This window comes from Rattus norvegicus, chromosome 17, assembly GCF_036323735.1.
Source record: "Rattus norvegicus strain BN/NHsdMcwi chromosome 17, GRCr8, whole genome shotgun sequence".
In the NCBI taxonomy this organism is placed as follows: Eukaryota; Metazoa; Chordata; class Mammalia; order Rodentia; family Muridae; genus Rattus; species Rattus norvegicus.
Genome location: NC_086035.1, coordinates 72,504,766 through 72,524,013, shown reverse-complemented (window position 1 = coordinate 72,524,013; position 19,248 = coordinate 72,504,766).

Sequence of the window (19,248 nt, the reverse complement as noted above, 5' to 3'; positions counted from 1 at the left end):
TGTGTGTATGTGTGTACATAAAATATGATAAAGTGCATAAGAGCATCTTGTAAAGTGGAAAGGATTATAACATGGAAATTATTATCATCATGGCTTAATCAGATCCAGAATAATCAATGAATTGAGATTCGTTTCTGGAGGTTTTGATGTCTCATGTCCTATCGAGGAAAAACAGAATTCTATTACATCAAGTATTATCTATGCTTATGCACTGGACTCATTAAAACATCGCAGTCCTACAAAGCGAGAGGCTCGAGTGGATGCTGTGAGCCCTCTTTGACATTTGCTTTTTCATCCTGCTTTCAATTTGCGGGCTTTCACTTTCCTCTTCAGTAATAGGAATTGCTCTGTTCTTGGTTGATTGATTCTAGGAATTTGCTGAATATAGCCGAGCTCTGACATATTTGCATTTTTAAGTCTTGAAACATTCGTTCAGTTTTTAAAAATGAGTTTATTTTGAGGAAATGTACGACTTCTTGAACTAATGGCAAATGGAGTTAATAAAATTCATACCTGCTGTGGGCCATGATGATCAGAGATCAAAGGGGAAATAAATCAAAGGCTAAATTCCACACTCTCTAATTGCCCGCATTCCCCATTCATTTTGGTAGGAATACTTTCTGCTTGGGATTAGAATGAAGAAGCCAAGAACAAATGCTTCTCCCTTTTAAGTTGTTCCCAGAATCCTCTTTCAAAAGCATGGGCCATTTGCATTGCTCTGCCCTCCTCTGTGGCCACACAGGCATCAGTGTCTTCTTGGTAAAACTGTCTGTAAGTGTTGTCCATGCATAACATTACCGTGTTCATCTTCTTGGGGGAACATGACTAACTGTTTTTTACTGTGTTTGCTGATGACTTGTTGACAACAATTACATTCTTAAATGAACTTGAAAAAAAACTGCCATAGATGAAACCCAAAAAGTTCAGGCATAGTTCTTACCCAGCCCTTTTACATACAGCTCCAGTACTGGCTACTTAGAGATAAAACTCCCTTGCCCATCATCGCCTCACTTATAATATATATATATATATATATATATATATATATATATATATATATATATATATATCAGTGATTATCTTTAAAATAAGGCAAACTCAGGACTTGGAGAAATGGCAGGTACAATAGCTTGTTATACAAACCCAAATACAAGAGTTCAGCTGGAACCCACAGTCGAAGGAGGAAACTTGAGTTCACAAAGTTGTCTTCTGACTTACATGTATGTATGCACTCCCACTCACCATACGTACAAACACACACGTACAAACATACACATACCACACACTACTACTACTACTATTATAAAACCAACAGTAATAACAGTAATAATTGAAGTCACACACCAATAATAATAAAACAATAATAATAATAATTGAAATAAGTCACAGACACAAATAATAATAATAAAACAACAATAATAGAAGTTAAGTGAAACTCTACAGAAGTATAAAGGGGGTGAGATCTCCAATGATACTATTAGGCCTCATAGACTTGGCTTGATTTACGGCACATCTTCTGGAAGCACAAGTCCATCCCTAATGAGGAATCTAGGGTGGATTAATGGATATTTAAACAAACTAATGTCGATTTCAGAGGCCTTCTTTGGGGCCCAGATTATAATCCCTTGTGTTTTGTGCCATTTCTATTAGAAATTAGCCATAGAGAGACAGAATTCTGATTGTATAAATATCCTTGTCTCCAATGCAGTGCCCTACAAGTCTCTTGGGACCAACAATGAGAAACAAGCTTCCTAACTGTTACTTAACCCATATATTATGCTCAAGTTTTCTTAACGGATGCTTTTATAGGGATGCGATATTGGTGAATGGCTGAACATAGTTAACTGTTAAGAGTCAACCCACTTAGAAAAAAGTAAGTGCCAGAGAGGACCACTGAACTAACCACTGAACTAAAAATCACACGGTGTTTGCCCAGTCCACACCCAGGAGATAGGAATGTTTAGCAGAACTATTTCTGATGGTTAGACTACAGAGAATGGTAAGCGGAGACCATGCCTGGTTTAGAAGGCCTATCCTCAGAAGGAAATATTCCTCAGAATTCCAGTTGACTTTGCAAGGGCCCTGCACAAAGGTTTTCTGACAGGGGCTCTACATTCAAGGTGTCACCCCTGACTCAAAGACATGACAACTAGGACAGAAAATTAGAGTTAAGGCTATTTAGAATACATGTGTGAAAATGTCAAGAAACATTTTTGATTAATAAGATAATATGCTTATAAAACACGTAAGTGAATAAACACCTTATAAGAAGAAAATTAAAGAATATGAAATTAAATGCCTGGGTTTAGGTTTCATCAAGTCATATATATACATATATAAAAATACACTATGAAATTATATATAATGTAAATTATATATTAAATTATATATTTAATAATTATTGAATTATATTATCAAATATATGTATACATTAAATATATTGATATTAAATAGAAATACATTAAATATATGTATATATACATTTGCTTTCCCAAGGATACATGAGGGAAATAAAACGTATTAGACCAATGTTTCATTCAGAAGCATTGCACATACGAACTTTTTCATGCTTAATCTCATTGTCAGAGAATGAATTGTAGACAGGAACTGAAACCCTCAAAGGACAAGTGACCAAAGAAGATGAACACAGAACAGGGAGGTGCCACAGGAGTTCAAAGTGCGGCCATCACGGAGGAGGGGAAGCAGGCCCCTCCAGAGGGGCAGAGTTCAATATTTCTGAGAAAGATAACTTAGTGGGGAAAGTTCCAGAAGCATAAGGAACAGACAGGAAATGGGGAAAATTCTAAAGGAAATCTCACCTTGATCAAGTAATGTGGAACGAGAGTCTTACGATATTTGCTGAACTATGATTTATTAGAAGAAATGGTGTTTGAATTTTTTTTTTTATTTTAGGAAAAGAAATGAATGGAATCGGGGCTCGTGTTTGTAATCACAACACTTGGGAGGCAGCAACGGGGCCATCATGAATTCAATGTCCGCCTCAGCTATGTCGAAGCTAAAGCCTGGAATACAGAAGAGAAGTGGGGAGAGAGGACGGAGGTGGGGGAGGAGGAAGTGGAGAGGAAAGGAGGGAAGGGAGGAAGAATGAGTACTTGGATAAAGGAAGTCTCAGAGATGAGGCGTACATTGAAAGCCTCGTGATGTAGAAGGCAGAAGGCTCGCTCATCCGGAAGCTTTGCTTAGCTCAAAGTGCCAGGTAAAGCTGCATCCGGGTAGAGAAGTCACAGAGCCAGGAGCTTTAAGTTCCTAGTCACATGTCCGCAGTCAGTGACTGAGAGCGCTCAGCTGCATCTCTCCTTTTCATTGAGTCCAGGACACAACCCAAGAAATGCTCCCATCCACAATTAAGACGGGTCTTCTCAGATCAGTGAGCATAAACTAATCCACCTCAGGCATGCTCAAGGGCTCATATCCCGACTAATTCTAAATTCTGTCAAATTGACAATTACCACTAATCATCCCATGATCCCCTCTGTACTTTTTGTCCATGTAAGAACTAATAGTGTAAATTAATGAGTTGACAGTAGTCAATGAGGGGGGAAAAAGAGCTCGATGCCTATTTATAGGGCATAGCGATTCAATGACCGTTCAAAATGCCAACTGGTTGAGGAGGGGCAAGACTTGGTTTTATAACTTGGATGGTTGGGAAGGATGTTAGTCCTATTGTGAGAAATCAAGAATTAGGAATAGTCCTCCCTTTTAGACAGAGAATAACATCCAGTTAGTTGAACAGAAAGATTTCAGAGGTCCTGGATGAAGCCTGCTACAATTGCAGTTAGAGCCAGGAGGGCAATTAGTTTCTGAATTATTAAAGCAATCTGTATATGGTGACGTCAAAATGGCACTCCCCAGTTTCCCCCTCCTACCTCCATCTCTCATAGGGAACTGATAAAGTTCTCAGGCGAGGGGAAAAAATTGTCTGGTTTCTTTGTATTTGGATGCAAAGAGAGAACAGACTATGATTTAGTAGATTTAATCAACCTATTCTGCTAAATCAGATAATTAAACCTCCTCCAGCAGACTTCTACTCTCATTCACTTTGTCCCTAAATTACTCAATTTGTATAGCTACATTGATTAAATATCCACTCCTCCTCTTAGTGTGGGGTGCAACCATTTAAGTCTTAAAGGTATTTTCCCAGAGAATTTAACTTGATTTAGAATTCTAGGAGCGTGTAAAATGAACCTTCATTAGCAGGGACTTATTTTATTAAGACCGTTTTTGCACAACTTTAATTCTGTTCTGGGAATTCTTGGTCAATCTTTAAGAAGCTGAACTTTTTTTTTTAAATTAGAGAGGCTAATAGCATCAAGATTCTCTTTCATTTACTGATATCGGAGGGGATTTCCATCAGCTGACAACGGAAGGAATTCTTATACTAAAGGAAAACTCTTTATTGTGTGATTCAAAGCTAAGCATGATTTAAACCATAGAGTTCTAATCAGCATACTATGATGCACATTTTCAGAATTTTTATAAGTGTGAAAACTGCACACTTATACTGTTGCAGTATTATACAAGAATACTGTTGCTTCTCTAAGATTTATAGATATATATACACTATAATATGTGTATTTTATATAATGTGTATATACATACATATACACATGTGTATACATCATAAACATATAAATATACATATACATGCATATACATTTTTACATCATATATAACCTATATATCATATACATACACATCATATACATCACATACATTGTACACATTGTATACATCATATACATATGCATATTCATATACATCATGTACATATATATCATATACGTACACATATACATTTTAGTGTAAGGAGCTAACATTTCTGTGGAAGGGGAAATATATACAGAAATTTTGAGTCATCCTTTGCTGGGGCTTGAGAGGTAGCTCAATGGATAAAGCTCTTGTCACACGAGCATGAAGGCCTTGTTTTAAATCCCCAGAACCCATATCAAGCTAAAGATGGTAGGGCACATCCAGGTGCTCCTATGCTGAGATGAGAGGTGGAGATAGGAAAATCCCAGAATGACGTGGGACAGTTAGCCTGGTATACTCAAAGATGAACAAAGTGGTCCCATCACAGAGAAGTGTGAACTTACATTCAAGGTTGATTACCTTCTGACATCCACATGTAAGCCATGGTGCGTACCCGCAATTAACCCCACGAACATGCCATCATATGTGTACGTGTGTGCGTGCGTGACAAATTTTTAAGTCCACAATTTCCCAGTAAGCTCCAAGGAATTCTCTGAGGATTCACCTTTACTTAGACAGACCACACTGTTTTATTCACTAACTACATATGACAGAGAAATCCAAAATTTACAAAGAACTCACGAAGTTAGACACCAGAAGCCAAATGATCCAATTAAAAAATGAGGTACATAACTAAACAGAATTCTCAACAGAGGAATCTCGACCGGCTGAGAAGCTCTTGAAGGTATGTTCAACATTGCTAGTCATCAGGGAAATGCAAGTCAAAATAACGCTGAAGCTCCATTCTACACCCATCATAATAGCTAAGATCGAAACCTCAAGTGATAGCACATGTGGCAAAGATGTGGAGCAAAGGGAATACTTCTCCATTGCTGGTGGGAGTACAAACTTGTACAAACGCTCTGGAAATCAAATTGGAAGTTTCTCGGATATTAGGAGTAGCTCTCCCTCATGATCCAACTATACCACTCCTTGGCATATACCCAAAAGATGTTCCACCATACCACAAGGACGCTTGCTCAGTTATGTTTATAGTACCTTCATTTATAATAGCAAGAAACTAGAAACAACTTAGATGTCCCTCAACTGTACAATGGATAAAGTTCTACTTTTTAAAGAAATGGTCTCTAATGTATAAATCTATTTGCAAACCCTCCGACTAGATCTTCTTTGCCCAATTGTCAATGTATAGAGTCTCAATTATTGTGTCTGAGAACCCAGACTCATCTAGTACCTTATCCAATACCCAAAGAATAAACCATTGTTAAATATTCAGAGGAGGGTGGGTAGAAAAGGCATGACACTTAGATTGACACTGTGGAGTGTCTATAGTTGTGGTCTAACTTGGCCTGATCCTTTTAGTTAAATCTTGGCTTCTCAAAGTGTCTCCCCTGATGACCTTTTGTGAATTTCTCAGTCCATGTGGATGTGCTGGACTCATCTTCTCTGTCTGTTTCATACACTTCATCCCCTTCAGTCTGCTCCCTGCTTCCTTTTTCTCATAGACCATGACACCTGAAATAAGGAAGTTGTCTGCCTCCCTTGTTCTATGTTGCATCCTAGTTTCCTCTCAAATTCCCAAAAGAATTGGGTTTTGCACATTTCTCAATGCTCACAGGGCTTAGATGAGGATTCTGAGTGCTAAAGACATTTTTATCTTTAATTGTTTATGGTTGTTGTTGTTGTTTAATATTACATGGATGCATGTGTATCTGGAAAGGCCTATGTGCAAATGAATGCAGTTGCCTTCAGAGAACAGAGGTCATTGGATCCTCTGGAGCTGGAGTTATAAGTAAGATGCTTGAAATAGATGCTGGTAACAAAACTCAGATCCCCTGCCAGAGTAGCAGCAGGTCTTAACTACTAGGCCATCTCTCCAGTTCCCAAAAGCACTTTAAGAGCAAGCATGCACAGCCTGCTTCAAGTTTCCTCCATTGGCTACGTTTCCTTCCAAGGGTTGTTCTCTGTGAGGCCCTTATCCTGAAATACATTGATGTTAGATTCCAAAGAAACGATAGCAGGACATGATAAATAGACACCATACACTTGCAAGGGGGACTTCTGGAACACAGCCATGGCATTTCGTACAAGAGAGTAGGATTGATGTTTTGAGGGTTGGTTTAAATGAAACCTGTCTCTACGAAAATTTGATTCTCCATTGGATCTTGCAAGTCATTGGTAGAAAATAGATCCCTAAGAGTGTACATCATATACGCCATTTGAATGGAAAGAAAATAGTGATCTGTGCAATATTCAGAAGCAATAACTGAGTTGAGCAATACCTTTTCCGGGGCTCCCAGACTAAGTATGGAGGGGATTCTGTGTTACACATAATAGCAGTGTCCTACTCATGGGTCCAAAGACAGTCAAAGGTAATAATTTTCACCTTTGTTGTTTTCTTTTTCAATTAATTAACTTATGTTCTGATCTCAGCTTCCCCTCCCTCCTATCCTCCTAGCTCCTTCCTCCTCACCCCCATCTACCACTCCTTCTTTTCTCCTCATAAAAGGGGAGGCCTCCCATGGATACCAACCTCTCTTGGCACAAGTTGCAGTAAATCTAGACTCATCTTCTCCTATTGAGGCTAGACAAGGCAGTCCACTTAGAGGAAAGGGTCCCAAAGGCAGGCCACACAGTCAGAGACAGCCCCTTCTCCCACCGTTAGGAATCCCACATGAAGACCCAACTGCGTAACTATTACATATGTGCAGAGGGTCTATGTCTGCTTGTGCATGCTCTCTGGGGGTGGTTTAGTCTCAGTGAACCCCTGTGGATTCAGGTTGATTCTGTAAGGCCCACCATAGCAATACCCCAGTCCCTGATACCAACTTCTGTCTTTGTTAGGGTCTTATTGCTGTGAACAGACACCATGACCAATGCAAGTTTTATAAAGGACAACATTTAATTGGGGCTGGCTTACAGGTTCAGAGGTTCAGTCCATTATCATCAAGGTGGGAACATGGCAGTATCCAGGCAGCATGGTGCAGGAAGAGCTGAGTTCTGCATCTTCACCAGAAGGAAGCCAGGAACAGACTGAGCATCCTAGGAGAAGCTAGGAGGAGTGTCTCCAATCCCACCCCACTGTGACACACTTCCTCCAACAAGGCCACACCCTCCAATAGTGCCACTCCCTGGGCCAAGCATATGCAAACCATCACACCACCAAATTGATTTCCAAAGTCCCTGTACAACTTTGCACTCCCATCAGCAATGGATTGCTCCACGCCCTCACCAGCATGAGCTGTCACTTGAGGTTCTGTTCTTAGCCATTTTGACTTGTGTTAAAATGCAATCTCAGAGTTGTTTTCATCTGTATTTTCCTGATGATGTTGACTATCATCCTGGCAATGTTGACTATCTCCCAGCCATCAGAGACTCCTCTGTCAAAAATTGTCTGTTTAAATCTCTATAATATTTTTAATTGGATTATTTGGTTTGTTGATGTCTTGTTTCTTGAGTTCTTTATGCATTTCGGATATCAGGCCTCTGACAGATGTGGAGATGGTGAAAATCTTTCTCCAATCTGTAGGCTGCCATTTTGTTCATTTGACAGTGTCCTTTGCCTTACACAAGTTCTCCAGTTTCAGAGAGTCCCACTTATTAATTCTTGATCTTAGTGCCCGAGTTGTTGGCTCTGTTCAGCAAATTGTCTCCTGTGCCAAAGAGTTCAAGGCTAGTCTAAACGATTCTGTACAGAACAGAAAGTTCTTTTATTGGACTTGGTGTATGCTGTTTTATGTTAAATTCTTGGATCCATTTGGACTTGAGTTTTGTGTAGGATGATGTGTTAATTCATAACTTCCCACAAGGAAGTAGACTACTACACTGTTGTAGCTTACCTTTGGGGCATTTAAAAGTACCAACTTCCTCTTCTGGTTTTTAATTTAAAATTATTGCCAAGCATGGGAACTCGCCCCTAGAGTTGTTGGTAACAGGAATACAAGTGTTGTCCAAACCAGTATGTTATCACTTTGGTTCCTTTCCAGAACTTGAAGGTAGAATTCTACAGCTGAAGACATCACATGCTTAAGACCTAGAACTGGGGGAGTCAAGCTAGAGCTGACCCTGAAGCCTCCATGAGAACTTGCTCTCATTGTATCAGGGGTGCTTTCGAGCTGCTGAATGAGAGGCAAAATTGATAGAGCTACCTATTTGTAAAGGCTACAAATCCCAACAATAATTGAACCAGCGAAATATCCCCAAATAGTACAATAGTGTCACTCTTATCTTGCTGATAACCAGTAGCTGTCTATTGCACTTGAGGCCCACTCAATAGATCATAATTAATGTCTAGTATTGTAAGCCTAGGCACCTACCCATGGCTGGAAAATTCCCAGACCTGAGAAGACAGCCTACGGCTGACATTTTCCTAAACCAATATGATTTCTAATTGCATTCTCAATACTTATATTTATACTCACAGATAAAGTGTAGCTCTCATCTTCATCAAAGAAACTTCTTTTTGCAATGAATCGAGACTAATGTTCAAAGTGCAGACAGTAGGTATCTCTATCTGAGATGTTATTAGATAGGATTAAGCAAACGGAAGACTTTAAATCCAAACAACTGGGGGGTAGAGGTTAACATTTTCAACTGAGATCAACCGGACTTTATTTTCTAGGTTCAGGTGGCATGGGGACTTGAAGCAAATCTTTCATCATAAAAAAAAAAAAACAAAAGAAATTATGACGTTTTCCTTACATTGTGGTGGTGGTTACTATCTGCCTTTCAATTCATGATCTGTACATGAAAATAACATGTAATCAGTAAATTTCTTTGAATGTCAAGATTCTGAGATGAACAATTAGAATTTTATTAAAGTTCTGTGTGCAAACTTCTATTTTTTTCTAAAAGCTCTATTAGTTACTCTCACAAACTCACTAATACCAAGCATCTAAATATTGTACCGATGAATGTAAATTATCCTCTATTTGATTTTAACATTATAATCAAATTGATATTTTATCATTATTTTGATACAGTGATATTTATACTATGAATTGAATATTCATGTGCTTTACTGCACTTACTTTAAGGCTATTAGCTCTTTGCTTATTGATTTGAAAGAAATTTTAGTATATTAAAGAAATTAATTTTTCCCTCACTCTGTGTTGTAAATATTCCTTCCAATCTGCTGTTGTGGTTTCAAATTTCTTTCATGAGGCCATTTTGCATATCAAACTCAATGCTTTGAAGAACCATATGCATTTCCCTTGGTCATTGCTCCTATCTGGTTTTTATTTATAATACTCTTGCCTATATTTTAATATTCTGTATCATTTCATCTGAAAATATTTTGTCTGTATTTTTAACACATTTTAACATACCTAAAATTTTTTCCAGCATGTTCTGCAAGAGGAGTACTAAGAACCTAGTTTTCAATTTCTTTTTCATTGAATACATTTGACTCATCCATTAACTACATTGTTTTACAAATATTTTTTGAATCCCTGCGTATATAAAGCAGTGTGCTAGGCTATGTCCAGTTACAAACAACAGACTATCCTTCCTTCCACGAGTTTATGGTCTGATAGTGAAGATGGACATGAAGTAAATATTTGTGAGCTTTCATTTGAACTGTGAAAACAAAGAGGAAGGCAAAGGATAAACAACTTGTATTAGAGACAAGGCCCTTCCATATAAATTAATTTTTAAATTTATTTAGTGTGGAAAGCAGAGGACAACTTTGTGGAGTCAGTTCTCACTTTCCACCTTTATACAAGTTGTGGTATTCGAACTCAGGTACCCAGGTGTTTGCAGCAAGCCCCTTAACCCCTGAGCCATCTTACTTTTCATATGCTAATTTCAAACCCACCTTACATTGCGCTCCATTCACTAGCACTGACCTATATTCGTTTAAACCAACAGCACACTGCTCTTGTGTCACCTGAGGAATTACACGTTACAATTTGTTTTAGCGTTTGAGCAAATTCTCCCTGACTATTCGCAGGCGGTTAAAGGTTTATTTTCTGGTATTTAATGAGCCTTGAGGCTAGGCCCGTCACAACAGCTGTGAGATTTCATTCTCACTGTGTAACAGGCCTATACATACAGAGTCGATTTTCTTTCCTGCTGCTCTCTGGGCTGGTAAATAGATTTGTTAAATTTAAGTTGTTTGTAGAGACTTGTGATCTTTCTTTTCCACCTAGAACCAATTCATTCACCGCCACTGACACTTTTTACTTCTTTCTTTTAAATGAGGCTGCCTTTTCTGTCTTTCTGCATTATTGCGTTAGCGCAGATTTCTAACACGCCAATGGGTAGGAGGGATAAAGAGGCGGTGTCCTTATTTCTTTTAACTGCCAGGGAAATATTTACAGTGGTACGTCTCTGGCTCTCAGTTTGGGTCTCCTCTTGTCTTCCTCCTTTCCAATGACGTAACCCTCCAGGACTTGTAAGGAACCTCTTTGGAACACAGGCGACAGAGTATTTATTTTTAGCACACGAATTTGGCTACACCATATTCAGGCATACAGGCTATCCTTTCACAAGGCAGAGAAGGAGCCACTGATGTTTTCTGGGTGAGATACAACTTCTTCACTAGCTTGCCCCTTGGGAGCCCCTCTTCAGTCTCATCTCTTCATCTATGTAAATATACCGTTGAAAAAGGAACCAGCTCTATATAGACTCGGACCTAGTCACCCAGCTGAGAGTCGAGACGAGAAGAGCTCTCAGAAGAGAACGAGTTGTGGACTGAACACGTTGTTCATGAATTACAACACGGAAAGGAAGCAAAAGGGAGAAGCCACGAAATACCTATCAAAAGTTCAGGGGACACGGAGGAAATGTGTGCTTACCTTCAGTTTTCTTTCCTACTCATAAGCTAAATTCTGATACGTGGTCCCACGTTAAATCTTGTGTAAGATTCCCTTCACAGCCAAAGCAGGCTGGCACGGGTGGCAATTCACATTCACAGTCGATGCCGATGAAAATAATCCCCAGGGCTTCAGTGCAATCCATCCTGAATTAAAGTGCTTCGGACGTTCAGGGTTTGGACTCATCTGTCTCCCGGGATGCTATTAATGGGTTATGCATATTAGGCTATTTTCCAAATCCTGCTCTCTTGCTCTGGAAAATAAATTAGGAAATCCAGTTGAGATACATCTGGAAGGCTTTAAGAACTGGGAAAGATCCGCGCCTGGATGGGATGGTGTGAGACTGACCCCGTGTGAATTTGGGAGCAAGGGCTGCAGGATGTCTCCAAGGCAGTCCCAAGACTTGAATTTCAAGACACAGTGACTATCTAACCAGCAATCCCCTGGGGCCTAGATTTCAAATTGGACATTACATGGATAAAAATTCAATTAATTTTTCTGATGTGGTAGAAAAGCCCTGGGCTGGGATTTTTAAAATATGGCTTCTTGTTCCAACTCTACACCTAATTAGGTGGATGACTTAGGAAGTCATTTAACCTTTATGTGCCTCAAATTCATTATCTGTAAATGGGTGTCGCATGATGATGACCAATGTCCCTTTAAATTACTGCAGCCCCCACCCCACCCCAAAGCAGGTCCGAGAGATGACTCAGCACTGTGGGCCAGAGAGATGACTCAGCAGTTAAAAGCACTGGCTGCTCTTCCAGAGGTCCTGAGTTCATTTCCCAGTACCTGCATGGTGCCTCACAACCATCTGAAACTCCAGTTCCAGGAGATCTGACACCTTTTTCTGGCCTTTACAGGCACGGCATGCATGCCGTGTACAGACAGACAGACAGACAGACAGACAGACAATCTCTCTTTCCCTTTCTCTCCTCTCTCTCTCTCTCTCTCTCTCTCTCTCTCTCTCTCTCTCTCTCTCTCTGTGTGTGTGTGTGTGTGTGTGTATGTGTGTGTCTGTGTGTGTGTCTGTGTATGTGACTGAGTATTCTTAAGTCTGAGAAGCAATACTAGGGTATTACTATGATAGATACTATCTACCTCACAGGGTGCTGGAAGATGAAATTATTAGTATGTGTGTATGATTTGGTTGGGTGAGTACTAGCCAATATTCACCTGTTTCCACAGTCTGGCTTTAATTATATGAAAAGACACTCTGCATGTTTTTGGTTAAGGAAGAAAGAGTTGAAGGCATTGAAAACAGCCTCCCTTTATTGAAGAAGAAATAAACTTACTGGTCTTCTGACTACCTTCCTCTGATCTGGTCTCACAAGCTGAATGGGGAACTCTGTGTACTCACATATATTCAAATCTCCCATGGATAATTGCTCACACCACTGTCCTATGTGATAGCTCTTAGAGAATCATGTAGGGCTGGAGCCGACCTTGACCCAGTGACCTTGAACATAAGAATCACTCTTGTACTTGCTGTAGGTTTTCCCAGCTCTACTATGCAGGTTGGAATTAACAACATGCATTAGAGTCAGGGAGATAAATTTATATCCAAGAATACAAAAAAAAAAAAAAAAAAACAAAAATTACCCACTGGGCAATCCAATGGTGAGCAAGTAAACGGAAGTATTTCGGATGGTACATACAGTATAGTTCCCATCTAGTAAAGGCACAGTTGTATGAGTATCAACAACTATATATACTAATGCTCTCACTATCCCAATGATGTTATAGACTACCAACCCTAAGAAGTTCCCTGTAGTCCTTCCTCAGTCAATGGTCCTCGGTCAATGCCATCCCTGTGCTTTGGCTCCTCCCCCAGAGATGAGTTGTTTCTGACCTTGAACTTCACAGAAATATGGTGTTAGGTATCTGGTCTCTTTCTCTAGCTAATGTGTTTGAGATGAATCCCGATTGTTGCATGAGTCGGCCGTATGTTTTTGTTTTTTTGCAGGGAGGTTAGTATTTCATGCAGATTGTGTGTGTTCCTTGCTTCCTTTTAGTGTGCTTAGGTGTTAGGGTTCTTTTCCTCTCTAGTTATTACAAATACATTGTATCGAGCAGAGAGAATGACTAGCTTAGCCTCCCTAAGCTTCGGAAGTTTTCTGGTTTGCACTTAGATTTTCTAAACAATGAAAGATCCATGTTTGGATAGATGATCAGTGGGGAAGAGCTTGGATTTTTCTCGCAGGGAATCTGAGTTCAGCAGAGGATGTGAGTTCAGATCCAGACACCCAGATTAAGAGGCTGACGCTCACCTGTAACTTCAACTCCAGGGCATCCAATGCCCTCTTCTGGCCTTTGCCAGCACATACATACACAAGGGTTGCAATAAGGGAAACGAAGTGTGTATGAACATGCACAAACAGAAACACACACACACACACACACACACACACACAGAGAGAGAGAGAGAGAGAGAGAGAGAGAGAGAGAGAGACTAAAATAAATCTTCGAGATGGAAAGATCTAAAACTAATCTTTCTTCTATTCTCTCATATATTACACCCCCGATCACTTTCCCTCCTCTCCTCTCAGTCACCACCACCTTCCCTCTTCCCTGAATCCACTCCTCCTCCCTTTTTCTTCAGAAAGGGACAGGACTCCCAGAGATATCAACCAAGTTGCAATACGACTAGGTACCTCCCCTCATATTAAGGCTGGACGAGGCAAACCAGTAGGAGGATAAGGAGTCCAAAAGCAGGCGAAAGGGTCAGAGACAGCTCCTGTCTGCAATGTTAGGAGTCCCACAAGAAAACCAAGCAACACAACTGTAATATATGCAGAGGCCCTATGTCAGACCCATGAAGCCTCTGAATGTTGGCTCAGTCTCTGTGAGCCCCTATGAACCCAGGTTAGTTGATTCTCTGGGTTTTCTTGTGGTGCGCTTGACACCTGTGGATATTACAATCCTTCTTCCCTGTGTTATTCAGGTCTCCCCAAGCTCCACCTAATGTTTTGGCTTTGGATCTCTACATCTGTTTCCATCAGTTGCTGGATGAAGCCTCTCTGGGGACAGTTGGGCTAGACACCAATCTACGAGTATAGAAGTGTATCATTAGGAATCATTTCATTGACTATTTCCTTTCTTCTTTTCCAGTCATGTTTTAATAAAAACATTCTGATTAGGCTCCCAAAGTTCATAGAACCTTCTTGTATTCCTGAAGCGCAATGGTACGGCCCAGAACCCGCCCCATGTCCTCTGTGATTGGTCTTCCTCCCTCAGAGAGCTGAATAACAAATACCTCTTGCCCAACGACTACTCACATTTCTGTCATGTTTCTGTCATCCTAGGTCTCTGAGATGTCCAGCCTCTGGGTCCTGGCCCTCAGGAAGTGTCAGGGGTGGGTTCCCTTTCGTGGCTTGGGTCTCAAGCTGGACCAGTCAGTTGGATGGCCACTCCCTCAAGTCCTTGCCACCTCTACCCTAGCATGTCTTGCAGGCAGGAAAAGCATGGGTTGGAAGTTTTTGTGGTTGGGTTGGTGTATCAAATTCCTCCACTGGAAGTTTTGCCATGTTACAAAAGATGGCTGTTTTAGGCTCCATATCCCCCATTACTAGGAGTTGAAGCTAGGGTCACCCTTGTAGATTCCTGGGAGTTTCCATTATACTACGTTTCTACCTCACCCTTGACATGCCTCCCAATTCCAGTTGTCTCTCTTAGAACTCTCTCTCTCTCTCTCTCTATATATATATATATATATATATATATATATATATATATATATATATATATATATATCCTCCCCATCACCACCAGGTCCCTCCTGTTCCTGTCCCCACATGCCCTGAGAAACCCACAATATCTATTCTATTTCTGCTTCCGAGGGAGATTTATGCATCCCCCTTGAGCCCTCTTTGTTACTTAGCCTCTCTGGGTCTGTGGATTGTAGCATGGTTATCCTTTACATCTAATATTCACTTATGAGTACATACCTTGTTTGTTTCTCTGGATCTGGGTTACCTCACTTAGGATGAGTTTTTTCCTAGTTCCATCCGTTTCCCTGAAATTTCTATGATGTTATTTTTTAAAAGCCGAGTAACGCTCCATTGTATAAATGGCTACATCTTCTTTATCTATTCTTCTGTCAAGGGACATCTAGGTTGTTTTTGGTGTCTGGCTATTACAAATAAATTTCCTATGAACATGGTTGAGCGAGTTTCCTTGTGATAGAATGCAGCACCTTTGAGAATTTGCCCATGAGTGGAATAGCTGGATCTTAGAGCAAATTCCCAATTTTCTGAGAAACCATCATGTTGATTTCCAAAGTGGCTGCCTATCTCAATATTAATAGACTCACTCCCCCAGTACAAAGGCACAGGGTAACAGAATGGATATGAACACAGTATACAGCCCTCTGCTACACAAGTGTGATTCACACAAGGAACATGCCTCAACAACAAAAGTAGACATTGCCTCAGAGTAGAAGGTTGAAAAAATGATTTTCAAGCTAATGGACCCAAGAAACAAGCTGGTGGTAGCCATTCAAATACCTAACAAAAGAAACTTCCAACCAAAGTTAATCATAAGATATGAGGAAGGACACTTCATACTCATCAAAGGAAAAATCCACCAAGATAATCTCTCAATTCTGAACATCTGTTCCACAATGCAAATGTACCCACATTTTAAAGAAACATTCCTAAAGCTTACATCGTACACTGAGCCCCAGACTTCAATACTTCACTCTTGCCAACTGACAGGTCACCCAGAGGAAGACTAAACAGAGAAATATTGACCCAACAGACCTAACAGATATGTATAGAACATTTCACCTACACAGAATAGAGTATACACATTCTCAGCATCTCATGAAACGTTCTCCAACATACCAGGAAAGTAAGTAACCTTCTGTATGCTATCAAACCACCACAGATTAAAGCTAGAACTCAACAAAAACAGCCTACAAACTCATGGAGAATGAACAACTCTCAACTGAATGGCTACTGGGTCAGGGCAGAAATCAAGAAAGAAACTACTTCCTAGACCTCAATGAAGATGAACGCACAATATACACTGACTTATGGGACCCCATGAAAGCAGTGCTGGGAGAAAAGTTCATAGCATGAAAGGTCTCCATAAAGAAATTAGAGAGATCACACGCTAGCAACTTATCAGCCTAACAGAAAGCTCAAGAACAAAAGCAAGCAAGCACACCCAAGAAGAGTAGATAACAGGAAATAATCAAACAGGACTGAAATCGACAAAATAGAAACAAACAATAAACAAAAAGAAACAACAATAAAAAAAAGTCAATGAAGCAAAGAGCTAGTTCCTTGAGAAAAATCAACAATAAAGATGATCCTTTATGCAAAATAACTTAAAAGGCAGAGAGAGAGAATATCCAAATTAACCAAATCAGAAAGCAAAAGGGGGACATAACTGAGGAAATCCAAAGAATCATTAGGTCATACTTCAAAAACCTGTACTCCAAAAAAATTGGAAAGTGTGAAATGAATCTTAAGGGCCACTCAAGCCTTCCATCTCTCATGAGACTCCAACTCCTTCAAGCACTCAGTTTCTTCACTGAGTTGCTTTGCACATGCTCAAATGCAGACAGTGTCTCACATGGCGCCATCATAGGGCTAGTTTGTGCAACCTTCTTAACATCGATGACTGTTACTGTTGAGTTTGTGTCATCTCTTTGTATTAGACAATACAATTTACCATACTTATCTGTGATTAGTACAATGGGAAGGAAGTTTCTTCATCTTGATACTGCAATATGTTTGTATGTTACAAGTTATTGTTGTGGATTGGGTTTACTGCTTATGTCATGTTAATGTTTAGTAACATTTTATCAAAGCTTAATTATTCTCAAAAAGACTGAAATTAGTTGTTAACTTTTTCCATTTTACAAGGAATAGTTATTTTTTAAAGAATGTTTCTTCCAAAAATAAAAGACACACATGAATCTCATTTCTCTTTAAGCATGGTCTTAAAATTAAGGTTCCAGAATTATTCTATTCTATCAGGTTACTCTCAAGTCAGCCTGTGTGGCCCCACATCCCATGACTCTGGTTCAAAAGAAGCTGCTCAGATTATTTTTTGTCAGGGCAGAACTTGAGTCCTCACCATGGCCATGAGAGGGGTGCTCACTCCCTTTCAGGGGTGGGCGTCCTCAGTGAAATGTGTCTGCAGCAGCAGATCAGAAACAAAGCTTAAAACTCTACTTATGTTCCAGTATTCGAAATGATGACTCCTGAGCAGAAAAAATTAAAAAGGAGGAAACTGAGCAGGAAAGACTACTCCGTGGGGAAAGTAATTGCTTCGACAGCCTGAGGATATCAGTTCAGATGCCCAGAGCCCACATAAAAAGTCAGGTGTGGTATGCACACATTCGCAATGACAGCAAGTCAAAGATGGGAGGCAGAGACAGGTGGATGCCTACAAACCACAGACCAGCTTCCCTGGGCTATGTAGAGAAGTTCCAGGCCAAGGAGAGACCCTGCCTCAAACAAAAGGTGGGGAGGGCCTAAGGAACAATACTTGAGGTTGTCCTCTGACCTCCACATACATATCCTGAACACATGTGCCCTCACAGAATACACATGAATGAGTGCACGTGCACACACACTTAAATGAAAAAAATCTGTCTTTAATTCCCTTTTAAAGTCCATATTCTTGTATGTTAGAGGCAACAGGTGGTATGGATCTATGATCTCCCTGTATACCTTCCTCTCTAAAAGGTTTCTGTCAAGTTTCCAAGGCCTCAACGCTCTGCATCCTGAGACCAAATTCGAATCATCAAGGGCCGTAGGAGCTGTTTTATGGCCTGGCCTCTGGATTTGCCACAGGGTGGAGTCATTGACTGTGGCATTATAGAATGCCCTAGTCTACTGTGGCACATCAAAGCTTCTTGTAATTTGTTTCTGAAACATTCATTGCCTCTTATTGTTCACTCAAAACATAATCCGTTTATTATCTAACACAGGTGAGCTAAGACTAAACAAACTGGCAGTTCCAACTTACGCTCCCTATTTGTTTCCTGTACCAATATGTAAATGTAAACAACAGAATCACAAATCAGTTTGAATAATACTAGTTTCCTGTAATAGCCCAGAGTTTATCAAAGAGATGGGTTTGATCATTGTTGAAATAAAGACAAGAAAACTCACTATGTATTCTCTAACTTCTTTTTACAGCATGCACATGTTCATGCATTTGTGCATGTATGCATTCATGTATGTATTTGTGTGTGTGTGTGTGTGTGTGTGTGTGTGTGTGTGTGTGTCTCAGAGGACAGCCTCAGGTGTCAGTCTTTTGATGTTGGCCATTGTCTCAAGTCATTCACAAAGCTGACTCTCTCATCTCACAGGAGGAGCACTAGGGTTACCATCGCACCCAGATTCACATGGATTCAGGGGATCAAACTCATGCCCTCATGCTTGTGTGGCAGTCACTTTACCCACAGAGCCACCTCCGTAGCCTTATAGAATTCCTTAACTGTTTGCCCTAAGAAGTGACTTGCACTGTATCACCCCTGCCCCTTTCCTATTGCCTACAATAGGAGTTAGCAGAGCTAAAAAGTCTGGGAGAGGAAATCGCTGTGATTACTCCACTCACCCTTCTACCCCAGTCTTTTTATTAGCAATGAGCACACGGCAAAGGAGAGCATGGCTGGAGGGGGCTATTCAGCAAAGTTATGGTCACATCATTCCCAGAATTGTCAGAGCACTAAGGACCCAAA